The 20,386-nt window shown below is 35.3% G+C and overlaps 2 protein-coding genes across 7 annotated transcripts in view; one reads left to right on the forward strand and one right to left on the reverse strand.

Annotated features, from left to right (window-relative positions):
* CMSS1 (cms1 ribosomal small subunit homolog) overlaps positions 1–20,386 on the forward strand; it is a 402,077-nt gene that overhangs the window by 62,795 nt on the left and 318,896 nt on the right. The window lies entirely within an intron of this gene.
* The window catches only part of FILIP1L (filamin A interacting protein 1 like), a 334,108-nt gene that overhangs the window by 55,503 nt on the left and 258,219 nt on the right, over positions 1–20,386 (reverse strand). The gene's annotated exons all lie outside the window — the stretch shown is intronic.

The following is a 20,386-nucleotide window of genomic DNA, read 5'->3' on the forward strand; positions in this document are numbered from 1 at the left end:
CACTAAAAAAACCTTCTCTTTGTAAAGAGTTGGGGTCCTCAGAGGATAGTATTTTATTTCCTGATGATGTAACTACCAAACAATTCCTCATGTGATGATGGGAAGGCCAGATGAAATTTTATGTTTTTGATATTTCCCCCCAAAAAAATGAGCCTTTCCTCTCCCTGAGGAACCCCCCCCCCCATTTTTTACATGCCCTTATTTTAGTTAATTCAGTTAGAAGTAATCAATTTTCTGAGAAATCTTTTTAGGAAAAATAAATGCCTTGTTTTATATTCACAGGGAAAACAACAATAGTAAGATTTAACTTAAGAACTATCTTCCTTATTATTCCTTCATTCTATTTGTACAATTTCTTACTATCTCCCTCCCCCCGCATACAAAAACAATAAAAAGGTGTTTTCCTCAGACAAGAAGAAAATATAAATGAATAAAATCTGCAACCTTCTAATGTGGGGTTTGCTTATAATAAATCCTATTTAGGGTTAATGAGAGTTATCCCTCCTAATTCCTGTGCACAGGAATTAAGTTCTAAAGTTAGGGTTCTCACTGAACTGTACAGTTTTGCTTAGTAAATTATAGATGTGGCTGCTTTATATGCAGGCTTCAGATAAATTGAATGATTTTAATAGCTTGAATCTATTTAGAAGCTCTTTAAAAATTGCATTAAAGTAGGATTGCTTCCTAATATGATGTACATATGTCTATAGAATTATTGTTTCCATATGTTTGGCCAAATAAAAGTAATGAAAATAATGTGTTTTCTATTATGTGTGTTCATGTGTTGAAGTTTTAGAAGATTAGATAGGAGAGATGATTTAGAATAAATATATAGAGTAGAAATTATATACTATATTTGACTTGATTGTTTATTATGGGCTTGGTTTAGCTGTTTCTCCATTGGATATTAAATCACTAGGTACCATCAAGACAGAATTTATACTGACTTCCATCCTTTGATTTTTTTAATAGATTTGTTTGCCTGACTGGGAAGGATGAACAACCATATCCTTTAGTCAAATTTAAAACTTAATTTGTAAACATCTTTCCATGAGCTTTTTAAAGACTAGCATGGTGTTGCTTATTGTCAGTGAGAATTTCTGTACTCTGAATTCATAAAATACTTACTTTACCATCATTTTATCGGTCAATTCTCCTATATGCCCCAAATGGATTGAGAAATCTTTAGGAGGCTTTTAAGCCATATCATTACAAGACTGGACATAGTGACTCTTATGAACATTATATGAGGCATAAGCTATTTTGGCAGCAACTCAACCCCAGACTGATTATAGAATTTCTAGTTAAATTTGTTCAGATTTTCTCTATCTTGAGTTTACCTTTGACTCAAATACAAGTAATAGTGTATATTTACCAGTCTGACTCTGCTGTTGGTATTTTTTTGTTTGTTTAAGTGCTTTATTTATAATTTATTCTATTTTTTTAGTTCAGATACAAAATAAGTTAGATTTACATTTTCCCCTCTCCTTTACATGTAGCAGAATCAGAGAAGGGGATATTTGAAATCATCTTGCCCAAAGTCTCCATGTGAATGGAGAATGGTGAAATCAGAAACATAGATAAGTTAACTAGATGAAAGGTAAAAGAAGGAGGCGGAAAGAAAAAAAGGAGATGGGAAAACTGGGACTGATGTCCATTTCTAGGATACTACATTATTCAGGTTCTAGGCTAAACCTGACAATATAACACCCAGAAGTCAGATCATAAGCATTTGATTTGCCTTTAAAGGAAACGATGAACATGTCCTACCTTAGGCTGCTTTTTGGGTAATTCAGCCACCAAATTAAGATGTGATGCTAAGAAAACGATTTCACTAATTAATGCATTCCCCAGTTAATTTGCCTTTATAGCCATATTTTCATTACCCCATGTCCAACTTGCCATACTACAAGACTTCCATCTTGCAAGTCATTAAAGTACAGCAAGCAAAAGAATGAGTAAGGTTCAGTGCAAATCCATTTCTATTATGAAGATTGAGGGGATCTTTTAAAGTGAATTCCTTAGTGCTCTGGGTCAGAAGTGCCATCCTGTTGACTCATATTTGAACCAGGTCAATTTAAGCCTCCAAACTTTTCTTGTAGTACTTTGAATTTTTTTCTACGTGTTCATTCCCCTTATGAGTTATGTGCAAAAATTCTTTTGTTCATTGTGGAACTGGGAATCATTCACTCCAAACTTGACTGTTTATTCTTAATTTTACATAATGAGAAGAAGCATGGCATAGGGAGTAGAATGTTGGAATTGACTTCTGAAAGACATAGATTGCTCATGACACTAGCTGTATGACCTTGAACAAGTTTTTTAAACCTCTGAACCTCAACTTCTTTATCTGTAAAATATAATAATGATAATTGTTATTTAGCTATTTTTAAATGTTCTGAGAGTGCAGTATGCAGTAGGCACTTTATGATTATCAAAGACAGGATTCTTCTAAATTATTTTTTAAATGGCTTCAATATTTACAATGACTACTATAATGCAAATGAAATTAATTTTGAGAGGCCACAGATTTCTACTTAAATATAATAGTCATCATGAGTACTGTAGTATCACAGTTAACAGGAAAGCAGTATGATGTTAACATTAACATTCAATAAATAGTTTTCAGATAATGTTCTTTAAAGTGAGTTTTATTTGGATGTTTATTGGGGAATGACTGTGTTATTAAAATATATTAAAAATGTCTCAATCTCTCCTTAAATTTTTTAAAGAAAGTAACCTGTTCTTCCTTTCCTTCTTTTTACAGATTTCATTTTTCATTCATTATATTAGCTGCCTTATCTTTCATCAGTGATTTGGACCCATCTTCCATCATTTAAGTCCAGTAAAACTTAGATTAACCCAAACCCCAAGCTCCCTTAATCTTTTTTGCCCATTCTTTCTTAGGGAGCTCATAGATAAAGTCTCTGCTTTGGAGTAGTCCGGAAGAATGCTTATTCTAAACTTAAAGCTGTCATCATCATTTGTCTGAAACAATATAAAAACACTAAAAAAAAAAAAAATCTTATGTTTGTCTTGAGGAGTAAATTAAGATTAAGAGTAAAATGTGGAGAATAGAGTGGGAAAGGAGGAGATGGGTACAGGAGCTCCTCAATTCTGTGTTGCATTAAATTCCCTGTTTATAGTTGGTGTTGGCCAGAGTGTGACCCTTAGCGTTAATTTATTCCGTGCCACAGTACTCTCTCACATGTGCAACCCTCTTGCAAAGCAGCTGTGCCCCCATGCATTAGCCAAGCCTGCAGTTGCCTGTTTCCATTTGCTCTACTGCCACACAATTCAATAAGAGAAAGCAGAAGGTGATTTTTTGAACACCAAGTAGAACAGAGAACTTGGCGCCAAAAAGGAAGGCTGGAAGAGAAAGTCTCATTGCATAATGAAACCAACAAAAATGAAACCTACAAAAATGCTCTTCTATCCCATATACTACCTCCCCTCCAATGTGTGTGTGTGTGTGTGTGTGTGTGTGTATGTTAACAAATATATTAATGCAAAATGTATAGTAAGTCTTTATGCTGTAAGAGTCTCTCTCAAAATTCAGGTGCTTTTAACCACATCATTTAACTGAATGACTTTAAACTTTTGCATTTGATAAACCAAATCTTTTGCTTCCCATATTTAAGATTTGTAAGTCCATTTCTGTTCCCCAACATGTCACTTAATCCCTGTGAGCCTAGGACAAGCTGTTCTCTGAGTCTCAGTTTCCTCATCTATAAAATGAGAGGTTGGGCTTTAATGGGCTCTAAAGGTCCTCCTGGCTCCAAATCTATGTCAGCAGGTTCTAAATGATGTACTAGATAGAATTCTGGGCTTGGAGTCACAAAGATTCATCTGTGTGAATTCAAATCAAATGGCCTCATACATTTAATAACTATGTGACTCTGGGCAAGTCACTGAACTTTGTTTGCCTTAGTTTCCTTGTCTGTAAAATGAGCTGGAGTAGGAAATTGCAAGGCATTCCAGTATCTTTGCCAAGAAACAAGGGTCACAAAGAGTTTGATACAACTGAAAAATGATTGAATAACCACATGATGCCCAGAAAAGCCACCTAACTTAGGCTGACTCCATTATTAGTTATCAGGCTATATTGTTAGTCTCATGATGCTATTAGATAATGTTATTTCTTTTAAAGATATATTTACCTATTCAAATCTAGCCTCAAACACTTAACACTTTCTAGCTTTGTGACCCTAGATAGGTCATTTAACTCCAATTGCCTCACTAAAAAAACTAACCAAACTAACAAAGAAAAACCTGTTTACCCCAAATCAGTGAAATTTAAGGGAGGTTTTTGTGTACTTTTATCATCTGATTACTTTTTTGAAGAGCTTGCTGTGCATGCTCTCCAGAAATGATTACCTTGTAGTAAGTACTCTATTTTCAACCAACATTAATTGATATTTGTAGAGAGCCCTGTTTGGTTTCTTCCTCCATATAAAGGTTGATCTTGAGTCCTTCAAGTCCAAAGGTTGAGCAAGACAGGCATGGAGCCTTGTATTTAACAAAGAATCTTCTATTTAATAGAAAATCTAATAGACTGAGTTTACACAGTAAGATATGAATTAGCTGCAGTTACCCAGTGAGAGTGCCAGTAGGTCAGCAGGATGACTTGACGAAAATTAAGGATTGATAAAATGACTCCACCATAAGAGAATTAAATGGGGAAGAGGAAAGGCCTGCTATTTAGGTTCTGTAAGTTTGCTTATTTATTTCTGCAAACATGTTTCGTTTCCTTAGTAACTAATAATAGTTTTGAGAAATTGTTGTACTCACAAGTATTACTGCAGGAGCAAAAAAAAAAAAAAATTTAAAACCACCAAAAAAAAATCCCTAACCCCTAAAATCACAGAAGTTAGAGATGGAAAAGACCTATTAGGTCATCTTCTTTGTCCTTTGCCAGTACAGATTGTTCCCAGTGCTTTATCCAGTCCATTTTTAAAGTCACCATGTCAAATAGTTTATGTTTATTATACTTTTTTTTTTTTTTTTTAGTAATGAACTTGTAAAGAAAACAAATGTGGCAGATTGTCCTTTTGTATATACATGGAGCTACCATTGACCAAGGAAAAACTTTTTTGGAGAAGTCCATAGGTACCAATTTACCAAGGTAAAAAATGGTTTTATTTCAAGTGAATGAAAAATACTTTAGGGTATCACTAAGCTGTTTGGCCAGAATTTAAAAAGAGGTAGATCAAATTTAACGATTCCCTTTCATCTTTGGAAAATCAAATATTCCTTACATTGATTAATTCAGGAAATTAAATAGTTTTACTTTGTTAATATATATAGCTTGGTAAAATTGGCCTTTTAATTTGAAAATGTAAATCTACCAAGAAATAAATAAAGGACATATATTTATGTATGAATTTATATAGCTTTTTACTTACATATAAACATACACACATTTTATATGAAGTGAAAATGTCCAGGTTAGTATTTTCTTCAAGTAAGAATTCTGACCATCTCCTTTTTTTTTTTTTTAATTAATTAATTTATTTTATAATAACTTTTTATTGACAGAACCCATGCCAGGGTAATTTTTTTACAACATTATCCTTTGCACTCGCTTCTGTTCCGATTTTTCCCCTCCCTCCCTCCACCCCCTCCCCTGCATGGCAAGCAGTCCTATATATGTTAAATATGTTACAGTATATCCTAGATACAATATATGTTTGCAGAACCGAACAGTTCTCTTGTTGCACAGGGAGAATTGGATTCAGAAGGTAAAAATAACATGGGAAGAAAAACAAAAATGCAAATAGTTTACATTCATTTCCCAGTGTTCTTTCTTTGGGTGTAGCTGCTTCTGTCCATCATTTACCAATTGAAATGGAGTTAGGTCTCTTTGTCAAAGAAATCCACTTCCATCAGAATACATCCTCATACAGTATTGTTGTAAGAAGTGTATAATGATCTCCTGGTTCTGCTCATTTCACTTAGCATCAGTTCATGTAAGTCTCTCCAAGCCTCTCTGTATTCATCTTGCTGGTCATTTCTTACAGAACAATAATATTCCATAACATTCATATACACAATTTACCCAGCCATTCTCCAATTGATGGGCATCCATTCAATGTCCAGTTTCTAGCCACTACAAACAGGGCTGCCACAAACATTTTGGCACATACAGGTCCCTTTCCCTTCTTTAGTATCTCTTTGGGGTATAAGCCCAGTAGAAACACTGCTGGATCAAAGGGTATGCACAGTTTGATAACTTTTTGGCCATAATTCCAGATTGCTCTCCAGAATGGTTGGATTCATTCACAACTCCACCAAAAATGCATCAATGTCCCAGTTTTCCCACATCCCCTCCAACATTCATCATTATTTTTTCCTGTCATCTTAGCCAATCTGATAGGTGTGTGACCATCTCCTTTTTAATTCTGGATCTGCCTCTAATAGTATGGATAGGGTGGACCAAATCTGTGATTTCATTGATTTGGGACTCTCCTGGATGAGGAAAATACCCCTATTTTTCAAGGTCTGTGTAGAGTTTTAGATAATTGGTTAGGGCCATTTTACACACACACACACACACACACACACACACACACACCCCACAAAGACAGTCTTTATGTATCAGTAGTTGGACTTGAACCCATATTTTCTGTTAACAAGGCCAGTTCTCTATTGCATCATGCTATCTCTTGAGCCATATAACCATGAACAAATTGCTTCATCTCCCTGGTCACAGTTTCCCCACTTGTAAAATTAAGAAGTTGGATTTCATGGTCTACTCAGTTCTAAAAATTCGTTTCCTTTGCTGATGGAAATGTTCTCTTTCCCTCCCTTTCTCCTCTTCTTCCTCTCTTCTCTTCTCCTTTTTTTCCTCTTCCCTTTGTCTCCCTTTTTCCCTGTCCTCTCCTTTCTTCCCTCTGTCTCTTCTTCTTTCCTTGCTGCTTTCCATTTCTTTAAAATAAAATCTTTACCCAAGGGCTCCACTTCCACTTTAGCCATGATGTTCTCATTATTCTATAGAAGTTGTGCTCTCTGAGGTCACTAGTGACCACTTATTGTGTCAAGATCCAGTGATCTATTTTTTCATTCCTCAGCCTAATTACTTTCATTTTAGCCTTTTATACTTTTGACCACCTTTATCTTTTGGAGATTGTCTTTTTGGCTCCTAAGACTTTGATCCTATCTTTCTAACTACTTTTCTGTTTCCTCTTACTTTTAGTTCTTTTCCTGATCTTCAAACATGGTATTTCTCAAGTTTCTGCCCTTCATTCTTTTTTTTTCCTTGCATGTTTTTTTTCTTGACAAACTGATATTCCAACTAAATTTATAACTCCAGTCCTGGCCTTTTGCTTAAATATTGATTTTTATCTCCGTGGGCCTAAAAAGACATCTCCTGTTGGATATCTGATTTGCACCTTAAATCCAACATATCCAACACTGATAATTCTCTCACATGCCTTTTGATATCATTACTGTTATCAGCGACATTTACATTTTGATGTCATAATCATCATTCACTCATTTCCCATGTTTAAAACTTTGGTGTTATTTTTTTACTCTTTATTGAATGTTCCTGTTATGGGAGTGTTATATAATAACTTTGCTATAATAATAGTAACAGCATTTACTTGGTGATTTAAGATTTGCAAAGCACTTAACAATATCTCATTTTATCCTTACAGCAACACTGTGAAGTAGATGCTGTTATTATCATCTCCATTTTACAGATGAGAAAACTGAGGCAGTTGCTTGTTCAAGGCTGTTCAGCTAGCAAGTTTTTCGGACTTCTTCATTCCACAGCAAGCATTCTATTGATTATGACACCTTGCTGCTTAGAACATGTAGGCTGGGGCAGAAAAAGCTGCCTGAGTGTAACTCACTCTTCTCTCACCCCTTTAGTTATAGTAATATCAGCCTTCGTAGACTATATCCTCATCAAGACTGGGTTTTTTTTTCTTTTATGCATATGGCTTTACTCATAGCCACATAAATATAATAAAATTTCAATTGAAATTGTGCAGAAAATAGGGTCAAAAACTTGGATAATCTGCTTTGCATGATCATGAATTTAATAGCCACTTCTGGAAAGACAGCAAGACAATATTCACTTCAACCAATGGAAAAACTTTTCTTGTTTTTGAAAGTCTAATGCAATCTGCACCTTACCCTGTTGCCCCTCCCCACCAAAACCAAACCAAATCAAAGCTAACAAAAGTAACAGAGAAACAAACATAGGGCCTCTTACATAGGAAATCATAAATTTTTAGGGTTGAGATGGTTTTAAAGTCTGGATTTGCTTTAATTCTGTCTAGTCTCTGATAAATAATGTTAAATATGGTGACTTTGACTATTCCATCTCTAAATATTTTTAATAGCATTTTCAGGGCATACAAGTTATGTATGAGTGCTACCTATCCAAACGATGGGATGGTAGATGAATGAGAAGATGATGTTTTCATCAGAATGGCAGCTAGTGATTGACTTTCAAATCTTCTCTCTTGTTTAATTGTGTATGCCCATGGCAGAAAACAAGTTTTTCAGTTCTTCAGTTGATATCAAGGAATATATTTATTTATCATTTATTGGAGCTACTAAAAATATCACCTCTAAATTGTAACCCTTGTTTATACTTAAAAGAGTCAGGGCTGCTACTATTGATAGGATATCTGAGAGAGAAAAATATTGTTTCCCTCTTAAAACTATTAGGTCTTTTTCTCAAGGTGATCAAGGAAAAAGGAAAAGAAGCTATGTGTTTTAAAATATAGCAGCTCTCATTGTAGTATCAATAAGTTGGAAATTGAGAGGATGCCCATAAGTTGGAGAATGACTAAACAAGTTGTATACAATTTTTATGAAATATTATTGTGCCATAAGAAATGATGAACTGATTGAATTTAGAAAAATGTAGACTTGCATGAAATTAAAGAGTTATAATTGATCTTAAATCAATATTATGTCTAATCATAATTCATTGAATAATACCATTTGGAAATAAATGCTTGTGCTGTGATCATCCTCAGTTGATGTCGGGTTGAAACGTTTTTGGATCTTGTTATGTAAGTCTGCTATTTTAATGGCGTCCCCCTGAGCAGAACCTAGACAACATTGTATGCAGTAATAGTAAAACTATTTGAAGAACAACTGAGAATGAATAAATTTTGAGTATTATAAATACTCAGATCAACTTATAAAAGAAAACGCTGGTATGTTTGTAAATATGTATAGACACACGCACATATTCTCCCTCTCCTTTTCCCTCTCGCTCCCCTCTCCCACTCCCTTTCCTCTTTCTTTCCTTCTATAGTCCAGTATAGAGAAGGTGGGAGGAAGAGAGATAGTTTGGAACTTAAAATGTAATAAAAAAAAAAAAAACAGTATGAGATTATGAAAACATACTGAAAGGAGGGTATACTGTATGTGTAAATGTCTATTGGAATTCAGCCTGTGTAGTGGGTAATAATTTATTTTAAATTCATCTGTCAACAAATATTTATTGAGTGGCCAGTCACTAAATCAGTTATATGTACTACAGGAGTTGTAAAAGAATTATGAGTCAATTAGTTGCTCTTAAGGAACTAGATACTAGCTTGGGACATATGACTAGCACACTTGAAAAATTAGGCAGCATTTAAGTGATAAACTGTAAAATGTTAAGTAAAGATGTAACAGGAATTTAGAGAAGGAAGATACATCAGTCTAGTCTTGAGTATTTGAAAAATTAGGCAACATTTAAGTGATAAACTGTAAAATGTTAAGTAAAGATGTAACAGGAATTTAGAGAAGGAAGATACATCATCTAGTCTTGAGTATTCTGGGAAATGCTTCAAGAAGGTAGAATTTGGGCTCTTTGAACTACAGATGAGCTAATTCAGTGGAAGAGTAGAGGAGGAGAAATTCTAGGTAGAATAACAGCACAACAGATACCAAGGCAAGGTTAAACCTAGGGTGTGTTGGGGAGGCCACAAGTAGACCTGACAGACTGGTTGCCTCTCCATAAGTGATAGGAAATAAGAAGCACTCAGTTCTAGTCTTTAGTCTGTAATTTAATAGCTTTTTTAAAAATTTATTTCCCAGTCTGTAAAATGGAGATATAAGTAGGAGGCAGCACAGCACAATAATGCTTTGGATTTAGAGGCCTTCCTCCTTCTCTCCCTCCCTCTTTCTTTCCTCCATCCTTTCCTTCCTTCCTCTCTCCTTCTCTCCCTCTTTTCCCTCCTTCCCTTCTCTATTCTCTTCTCCTTTCCCTCTTCTCCCATCATTCCTTCCTCCTTCCCTCTCTCTGTTTCCTCCTTTCCTTCTCCCTTCCCTTCCCCTCATTCTCCCTCTCATCATTTCCTCCCTCCTTTCTTCTTTCTTTCCTCCCTTCCTTCCATTTATTACCTGTGTGGCCTTGGACCCCACTTGTAAAATGAACAGATTAGATTAGATGACTCCTGATGTAAGATGATACAATAGAGTGCTGAGCCTTGAGTTGGGAAGACCTGGGTTCAAATGTGGCCTGGGAAATTTACTAGCTGTATACCCCAGGCCAAGTCATTGAACTTCTGTTTGCTTCAGTTTCCTACTAAATTGGGACCTCGCGGAGTTGTTTAGGGGATCAAATAAGATAATATTTGTGAAGCATTTAGTAGAGTGCCTGGCACACAACAGATGTTATATAAATGTTTATTCCTGTCACCTCCCTTTCTCTTCCTTCCCTTTTAGCTTACCTGTGATCCTGTGATATCTATTTTGTACTATTCTCCTTTCCCCAAGGAAAAGAAATTTAATTGCACTTCTCAGTTAACTAATTATGATGTTCTGTTTGTATTGTTAAAAATTTCTTCCTTATCAGTGTCCTAAAGAGTATTAGTCTGTTTTCATTACAGTATAACTGTGACACTGTTTTCTCTTTCCTAAATCCTAAATCAGTCTTATTGACTTGGGAGGTAAGGCTATAGGACTGAGATTGAGATGTGAGATTCTTAGGTTTTTATAATGACAGTAGATGTGTATCCACATTAAAGAACATTCTCATCCTAAGTTTCTAAGGAAATACTTTAAATTGCTTCTAAAACTTGTCTTCTGTTGTTCCATCATTTTAGCCATTCCCAACTGTTTGTGACCCCCTTTAAGGTTTTCTTGGCAAAGACGCTGAAGTAGTTTACCATCTTCTTCACTAGCTCACTTTACAGATGAGGAAACCAAAGTTAAGTGACTTGCCCAGGATCACATAGCTAGGCCTGGAATTTGAGGCCAGATTTGAAATCAGGAAGGTGTATTTTCCTGATCCCAAGCTCTGCATTCTTATCTCTTATGCCAGCTAGCTGCCCTCAAACTAATTTATCTGCATTCAAACTAGTAACTTATGTTGAATTAAAAACACTTATATGTATAGGACTGCTTGCCATCCTGGGGGGGGGGGGGAGGGAGGGAGGGGAAAAAACGAAACATAAGTGATTGCAAGGGATAATGTCGTATAAAAATTATCCTGGCATGGATTCTGTCAATACAAAGTTATTATTAAATAAAATAAAATTTAAAAAAAAACACTTATATGTGGAAAAAGAGCTAAAATTGAAGTCAGAGAAGCTGATTTCAGATCCTTAATTTGCCAGTTGTTTGACTTTAGAATAGTCACAATTCTCTGGCTATCTGTTTCTTTAACTATAAAATGAATAGGGGAAATAATGAAGGTTAAATAAAGTACATCAAAGCTTCCTTTTAGGTTCTAAATCTATGAGCTCATGAAATTTTTAGCATTTGTGTCTGGAAATCTGTCAGAAAAATAAAGATCTTTCCTTTGTCCCCATTATTTGTTGTTGACCAGTATATTATTCCTTTGGTATAATTGTTGTGTAATATTAAAGATGGAGAATTTAGGAAATTTTGGAAAAAATAAATATTGTTATGTCATTTCCTCTTTTTCCTTATTATTTTGGCAGGGGGTGGGGTGGGAAGAGGATCTATTCTTGTGACTTTATCAGTCACCCATTTGGAAAAATCCATTTTGAAATCATTTCTATTGCTACAGATATGATCGGCTATCTATAATTCATAGTCTTAGAGAATTTCCTGTGTCACTGAGAGGTTAAATAATTGCCTAGAGCAACATTGCCAGCTAGTCAGAAGTAGCACTTGAAACCAGAACCTCCAAACTTAATGCTTTCCCTCTTCCTAACTCTCCTTTCCCCTGAACATAATAAATGATTTACCTGGAGGGCATAACTTATCCTCCTAAATTGCAGAGGGACTTGTCATCTTTAAAAAAAAAAAAAAAAAAAGAGTAGGTAGTAAGTACAGGTTTCTTTCAGTTAATGTCTTAAAGACCACGTGTCTTCACATGTTGCCCAGAAGGTTTGTAATTCAGGTACAGGTTGAACTAAAGGACATGTAAGATGTCTTCCAATTCCAGCAGTTTTGGATTCTGTGACTTCCCCCCACATTTTTGTAGGTTGGGTGCTAGCTTTGATATCAGTCATTGAATATTTATTAAACATCTATTATGTGGCCTGTGATGAGATTCGGCATATTGTAGTGGGTCATGAACTGGCCTTGAATCCAGGAAGACTTTTTTTTTTTTTAAATCTCATCTCTGGCACATACCAGCTATATGACTGATCCACTTAATATAACCTCTCAGTTTAAAGTAATTCTGCAGGATTGTAAAGTCCACACAGTCAATCAATAAGCATATATCAAACATCTAATAGGTGCCAGACATTGTATTACGTGCTGGGGATACAAAGAAAGGCAAAAAGACAATTCCTGCCCACTAAGGACTCATACTTTAATGGGAGAGACAATCTGCAAACAAGCTGTATGCAGGATAAATAGGAAATAATCAACAGAGTGCTAGATTAAGAAGCATTAGAAGAGGTTCCCTCTAGAAAATAGGATTTTAGCTGAGCCTTGAAGGAAGTCAGGGAATCCAAGAGGCAGAGATGAGGAAGGAGAGCATTGCATGCAGGAGGGACAGATAGTGAAATCACCTGGAATTAGGTAATAGAGTGGCTTGTTTAAAAAAAAAAAAAAAAAAACAGCAAACATGTCTATGTCAGTGGGTTTAAAAGTACTTAGTGTGGGGATAAAGAATGGGAGCAGGAGAGAAAAATACAAGGTTTAAGGACACTGGGAAAGTGGGGGCCAAGATCCAACACACCTTTGCCACATACCTGGAAGTGAGTGATGGGGGTGGCGGGGGAAGGAGGTAGGGAGGAGAGGAAGGGAGGGAGGGAGAGGGTGTGTGAGAAAAGGGTTAGACATGATCAGACCTGTGCTTCTGGAAATCACTTGAGCATCTGCAATGGAAGATGGACTGGAATGGGGTGTGACAGAGAGAAAGAGAAGGTGATGATGATACTAGGTTGCAAGCCTGGGGGGACCAGAAGGATACTTTGAGGAGGAAACACAATAAGTTCAGTTTAGTTTAAGGTACCACAGAACATCTGGTTGAAATGTCTGATAGATGGTTGGAGATAGAAGATTGAAGATCAACAGAGAGGTTAGAGCAAGAGAGGTAGATTTGAGAATCATCAGCATGGAATCCATGAGACACAATTATGAGTCTCAGTGAGCTCACCAAGTGATGTAGATGGAGTAAGGAGCAGGACTCAGGACAGCAGGGGTGACCTGGAAGAAGATTCAGCAAGAGAGGAGTCATCAAATAGGTAGGAAGAGGAAAGAGCAGGGTCAGAAAAACCAGAAGAGAAGAGGGTAATAAGGAGAATAGCACCATGGATTATAGAGAAGTGAAGAATAAGGGCTGAAAAAAGATCGTTGAATTTGATCATTGAAAGACTATTCATAACTTTGAAGTGGTCAGTTTCGTTGAATGATGAGGTTGGAAACGTGACTATAGAGAATTAAGAAGGGAATGAGAGAAAAGGAAATGGAAGTACCTATTGTAGAAAATCCTCTCAAGGAGTTTAGCCACAAAAGGCAAGAGAAATGGAACAATAGTTAGCTGGAATAAATGGATCAAGTGAGAGGCTTTTTTTGAGGATGAGAAGAGGATGTGAGCATTGTGTAGATAGTAGAAAGTGGCCCTTAGACAGGGAGAGATTGAAGATAAGTGAAAGAATAGAAATGCTAAAAGGGGTACTTGTAGGAGGCAGGTTAGAATGTGATCACCTGTGCATGTAGAGATTGGCTTTATTAAACAGGACCACCTCATGTAAAATGGGGTTGGGGAAGGTATAGTAGCAGAAAGGCATCTGTGGTGCAGGGAGCTTTCTCATCTCTTTGTTCCCTCTGCTAGTGAAATCATGTGTGAAATAGTTTTTTCTGTCTCTTGAGCTTGGTCCTGTATTAGACACTGGAGAGGCAAAAACAAAAAAAACCAAGGCATAAGTGATCCCATTGCATCCCATTTTCTCCAGCAAATTGATTCCTCTACAATCTCTCTTGCTAATCTCCAATCTCTCGCTTTCTCCTGGCTGCTTCCTAGGTCAGGATAATTACTCTTTTGTCCTCCAGTCTCAAAACACCCTCCCTTGATATCCTCTCTGGCTATTGTCCTATATCTCTTTTTTTTTATTTTATTTTCCTGGCTTCCTTAAGACTATCTACAGTCAGTGTCTTCTCTTAGAGAGAGAAACTACGAGAAATTTTAGGAGAGATGAAAAAAATTGAAAAAATCTGCTATTGGAGAATTGAATAGTGAATTTATTAGGTGCAAAAGATTGCCTTGCTGCATTGAGGACCCAGTTGAAACAAAATTTTTAAAAATTGTAGTTTACCTACTTATAATAGCTTGATAATTTTCTCTAACTTTGTTCAGCAATGTGAATACGAATGAAAAAACTGTAAATTACACATACATGTGTGTTTGTGCGTACATATATAAGCTATTAAAACTTAAACTGTCCTAAGACTTTCTGGACACTGTACACACACATATACATTATGCTCATACATATATATACAAAATAAATTAAAAGTTAATATAAAATAATTAGGGAGGGAGGTTGCTACCAGTTGAGGGGCAAAGAAAAGGCATCATGTTTAATTTGCAATTTGAATAAGTTAGGGGTTATATGAAGAAGAAGTGATTAGGGAGTTCCTTTGAGAGCTGTGACCCAGCCAGGCCAAAGGCAAGAAGTTTAGAAATGGAGTGCCATGTGTCATTTGTGGGGAACAAAGATAAGACCTACTGGCTGCATCTGAGTTTGGGAGGAGAGAAAATGTGCAATGAGCCTGGAAAGATAAGTCAGGGCAAAGTTCTGAGAGACTCTAAAAGCCAAACAAAAGAGTTTATTTGTTGTCCTACGGGCAATGGGAAGCCGATGTACAGAGTAAGGGAGTGGTATATTCGAACCTGAGTTTAAGAAAAGTCATTTTGACGAGTCTTTGGAGGCTGTATTTGGAATATAGAGAAACTTTAGGCAAGGAAATGAATTAGGAAGTCAATGGCAGCATTCTGGGAAAGAGTTGGTGATCTAAGGTAATAGCTGTAAAATAAAAGACTAGAAAAAAGAGACTGATTGTGGTTGTGTAGGTTGAAACAGCCAAGCATGGTGACTTAGCCAATTTGCAAGATGATAGACTAATGCTGAAGTTGTGAAGTGGGAAACTGGAATAAGGCAGAAATAAGGAGGTTCAATAGATGAGAATGTTGTGGGAGGGGAAGCTAATATTTTATATTTAGGGTATTGTGAGATTCAGAGACCACCAGGATATCCTCAGTAGTTGGTGATGAGGGACTGGAGCTCAGGAGAAAAACTGAAACTGGATATATATAAATCTGGAAGTGGATAGAGATAATAGTTAAACCAATGACAGTTGACCAAAACAGAGCAGGCAGGGGGAAGAAAAGAAGGTCTGGGCCAATGCCTTTGGGCAAACTCATAATTAATGGTGGGATAGAGATAATAATCCACCAAAAGAAATGGAGAAGTGGATCAGAGCGGGAACCAGGAGAGAGTGGTGTCTGAAACCCACAAAGAAGAGAGTAGTCACTAGCTGAAGGCACTCAGCAGTTTCAGATGCATTATAAAGATCAAAAAGAGTGAAGATTGAGGTGAAACCATATTTGGCAATTTAACAGATCATTATTAACTGGAGAGTCTTCAATTGAGTGATAAGAAAGGAAGCCAGCAAGGGGCTTACTGAGTGACAGGCAAGCAAGTGGAGTTAAATCATTTAAATTAGTTATTGTAGAATTTTAAGAAAAATAAGATATGCCGGTCAGTACCTCAAAGAGATTGATAAGATATAAAGAAACATTGTTATAAGTTGAAGAAGTGTGTATGTGTGTGTGTGTCTGGTGTGTGCGTGTATTGACATTATATAGTAGAAGGGGATGATCAGGGAGGTTGTCTGTTAGAGATATGGAAGGAGATGGAATCAAGGGCAAATATAGAGGAGTTGGAGTCAAGCTATTTCAAAATTATAAGCCCATTCTGAACATTAGTGAATGGGAATGTATTAAGCAGCGTGCATGTGCTAGGGACTTGGCTAAATGCTAGGGATTGTTGTTGACGTTGCTGAGTGGTTTTACTTGTGCCTGACTCTATAACTTCATTTGTGGCTTTCTTGGCAAAGATATTGGAGTGTTTTGCCATTTCCTTCTCCAGCTCATTTTACAGAGGAGGAAACTGAGGCAAACAGAACTAAGTGACTTGTCCAAGTAACTGCTTGAGACCACATTTGAACTTAAGAAAAGGAATTTTCTGACTCCAGAGTTGAAGCTCTATTCACTGCACCACTACCCTGCCTGGCACATAATAAATATTGTTTGATTTATTCACTTTAATTCCTATGTCCTTTGAAGCAATAGTGGTGCAATATACTGTCTATTTATACTTCTAATAGTTCTTCTGATTCATAAAAGGTGACTGTTTTTAGGGGGTGCTAAATAAATTAATAGAATTATTGATTTTTGAGCTGCATTTAACAACTATAGAGTTTGAAACCCTCTAAGCTCCCTTTTTATACATGAGGAAAGTAGAGAACTGAGTTCAACTTTCCCAATATTTACAAAATTTCTGAGGTTGAATTTGACCTAGGTCTTAATTATTACTTCAGATTCAGTGTGGCATAGTATTGAGTTAGTTGGAAGTGATGGAAACAGTAACTCTTTATAGAACACAATGATGCTAATAGCATTTATATAATGCTCTAAGGTTTCCACACTGCTTTACATATCTCTTGTTTGGTTATCACAAAAACCCTGGGAAGGAGCTATTATTCTTATTCCCATTTTATAGATGAGGAAACTGAGGCAAATAAGGATTAAGGGACTATACCTAATAAGTATCTGAGGTAGGATTTAAATCCCAGTTTTCCTAATTAGTTTTCTATTCATTATACCTCCTCACTATGTCAAATTCTCTCAAAAGCCCATCTTTTTAACAGACTATATTTTCTTCATGTATGTAGCTTTCATTGTGTACAGTATTGGCTTCCCCCCATCCCCTTTTCCAATTTTAGACCATTCATTTCCAGAGTACATATTAGGAATAATTAACTTTGGGTAATTGATTTAAAAGAGATGAGTTAATTCTCACCTGTCTGGAGTCAAACTTATAGAAAAGTAATGCCCTTAACATCATTTTAGGAAAAACAGTCTCTCTTCAAATGTGAAACATCAAATCTGTTTGATCAAATTAACATGCATACCTTTTAAGATTTATTCGCTCATTTAATATTACACATGGCAAGTCATTTGGCTTTGTAGAAATAACTAGTTACTCCAACTCAAAGTTGAGACAGCCTGTCTTGAAAAAGCTATGAAATTAGCTTTAACTTCTCAAATTATAGTTTTATATGATAAATTAACCAATGTTAGCTTTTTGGCTTATGTATTCACAAACTTTATTTCAGTCTTAGGTAAAGCAGATATAACCTGGATTTTAAGGAAGTCCACTCTTGCTCTCCCCAACATTTCCTATTCTCTATTTCCAGGACACTTTTATACTACTGCCATAATATTTTAAAATTAAAACAGGGAAAGAAACAAATGTTTGAAGCTAGGAGATACAAGTCAAATTGATAGAAATGTCCCTGAAAATTTTGCTGAAACTTTCCTATTATGTACCCAACTGACCTAATTTCTTTTTAGATTCTATTTCTTTTACACTTGTGACTGAGTACTTATTTTTCATTTCAATGGCTTCTCTTTTGAGATCTTTAGGTGTGTATGTGTGTATGTGTAGCTACAGGTATGGGTACTTTTCAAAGAAATTCTTTATTGAGCACTATATCAAAGTTATTAATAACGTAGTTATTTGAATTCTGAGATCTTGAGAATTAAGGAAGTAATGTCCCCTATATCTTTTACCTTTCTTGTAACCACAGTTTAAGAAAGAGATTAAAAAGCTGGAGAGTGTCTAAGGAGTGCAGCTAGATTGGTGGAACTCCTTAAAAATGTCATGTGAAGTGACTAAAAAAATTGGGCATGCTTAATCAGGAGAAGAGAAGATTTAAAAAATGATATTACTAGTGTACTTTACTTGTCATCTCATTAATGGAATAATCTTGGGATAATATTGCACATGTATTAGTCAATAGAATATAGTTTATTTTGCCATCATAAACTAGGAAATAAGATGAATCTAGGATAGCTCAAATATAAGTAGATTTGCAACCTATAAATGAGTTGTGTTTCCAGAAAAAAAAAATTAGGAGTAATTTGGTTGTTTGAAACTTGGAAAATATTTACTTATGGACAAAATAAGTTGTACATCTAGGTATTGCAACAAGGTATTGGTAAATAATTCTGTCAAAAATGTATAAGATTCAATCTATATGATTGATAAGTAGACTTTTATGAGCTAATTTGCAACTTAACTTCTATTTATGATATTATTTTCCTGGCAAAATACATTGAAACATTTCCTTATGTCAGGTACATATTTTCTCCTCCTCATGACAATCCATTATCTAGGATAAAAGAAATTCAGTGACTTTAGATCCACTTCTCCTTTACTGTGGATTGTCTAACTGGTAGAATATTAATTAAGTACATTTACATATAGAATGTTCACAAAGTAGGTGTTCATAGACCATTAAGAATCTGTCTTTTATTTAGATAGTATAGTGCATAAGTTTCCAAGACTTGTTAGCGATGGGAATATTACCCCTAAATCAGCTGTCAGTGTGTAGTAAGACCAATGACTTGTCATTGCAAAAATCAGATTTAGTTTTAAAAAAAAGGAAAATGAGTAATGAGAAAAATGTGTGATTGAAACATCTCAATCACAAACTGTTTATGCTGGTAATCAGCTCCAAGAAATGGACATAAAAATTACATTGACATGGATTATAATTTAATATAGAAGCTTAATATAAATCCTTTACTAAAACAAGATGACAAGAGCCCAGAAAGTGCCTTAGTCAGTAAACATCTGATTTACTTGCTAAATGGAGAGAGACAGTCTCCAAAGTCAACAGTGGTTTAAAATATAAATTCATTTATAAAATCACATAGAAGGTAGACAATTGTGAACAGTACCAATTCATAAAGCAAAAAGAAAACTTGATAAAAGAAGTGATCTTAAGAGCTTATAAAGTTGAAACTAGGAAAGATCTATGACTATTTTAACCGTTTAACAATTTTTATCAGACTGTGGAATTGCCAGAGTTGGGCCCTAATATCATAATACTAGTTGTACTCACAGCAGAGTTAGAAATGATAATGAAAAGGCAGAAAAGAGAAAAAGAGTCATGTTACATTAAATGTTTCGGGAAGAAAATACAATTCTGAGAGAGATGAGACATTGATAAGCCTCATATCTCTGAAAGATAACAAAAGTAATCTAGGACCCTACTAATAAACCCACTCTCTCAAAAACAATCAAGAAAACAGTAACTACCAGCATGTCTGACTGCTTTACTACATAACAGAATCATTATGCAAGTTATCTATACATGAATCATGGATCTTTGTAGGGAGGAAATAGGCTTTCAAAGGAAATATTCAGCAAAGGGATCACATCTTTATTCTATCACAATTGACCAAAAGATATCAAAAAAAAAAAAAAAATGTGATCCCATTAAGTTCATTGTTAGTTTTGGTTTTTTTTAAAGCATCTGATTTGGGAAAGCCAAAAAAAAAAAAAAATGTTTAAAGACTCTTTTCCAACAAGATGTCTCTCATTTATATGTCAAAATCACTTGAGATTCAAATGTAGCAGTAGAAATAACTTTATTTAATGACTGATGCAAAATACTAAGTTAGTATTAAATAAAAGGAGATATTCACCACTATGATGGAAAAGAGCTATCACAGCATCCAAATTGGGGAAAATTTTTCTATTGATATGAGGTCTCTAAGATGCTTCAGTTTGTTGGTAATATTATACTATTTGTTTCTATCCCCAGAACATAGCATAGCTTCTTCTACATCTGTAATTGTGCAAAACAAAAACAAAAACAAAAAAACTTGGCTTGACCATTCATGCAAGAAAAACCAAATAGGTGAAGATTG

Source organism: Antechinus flavipes, chromosome 3, assembly GCF_016432865.1.
Source record: "Antechinus flavipes isolate AdamAnt ecotype Samford, QLD, Australia chromosome 3, AdamAnt_v2, whole genome shotgun sequence".
Taxonomy (NCBI): Eukaryota; Metazoa; Chordata; class Mammalia; order Dasyuromorphia; family Dasyuridae; genus Antechinus; species Antechinus flavipes.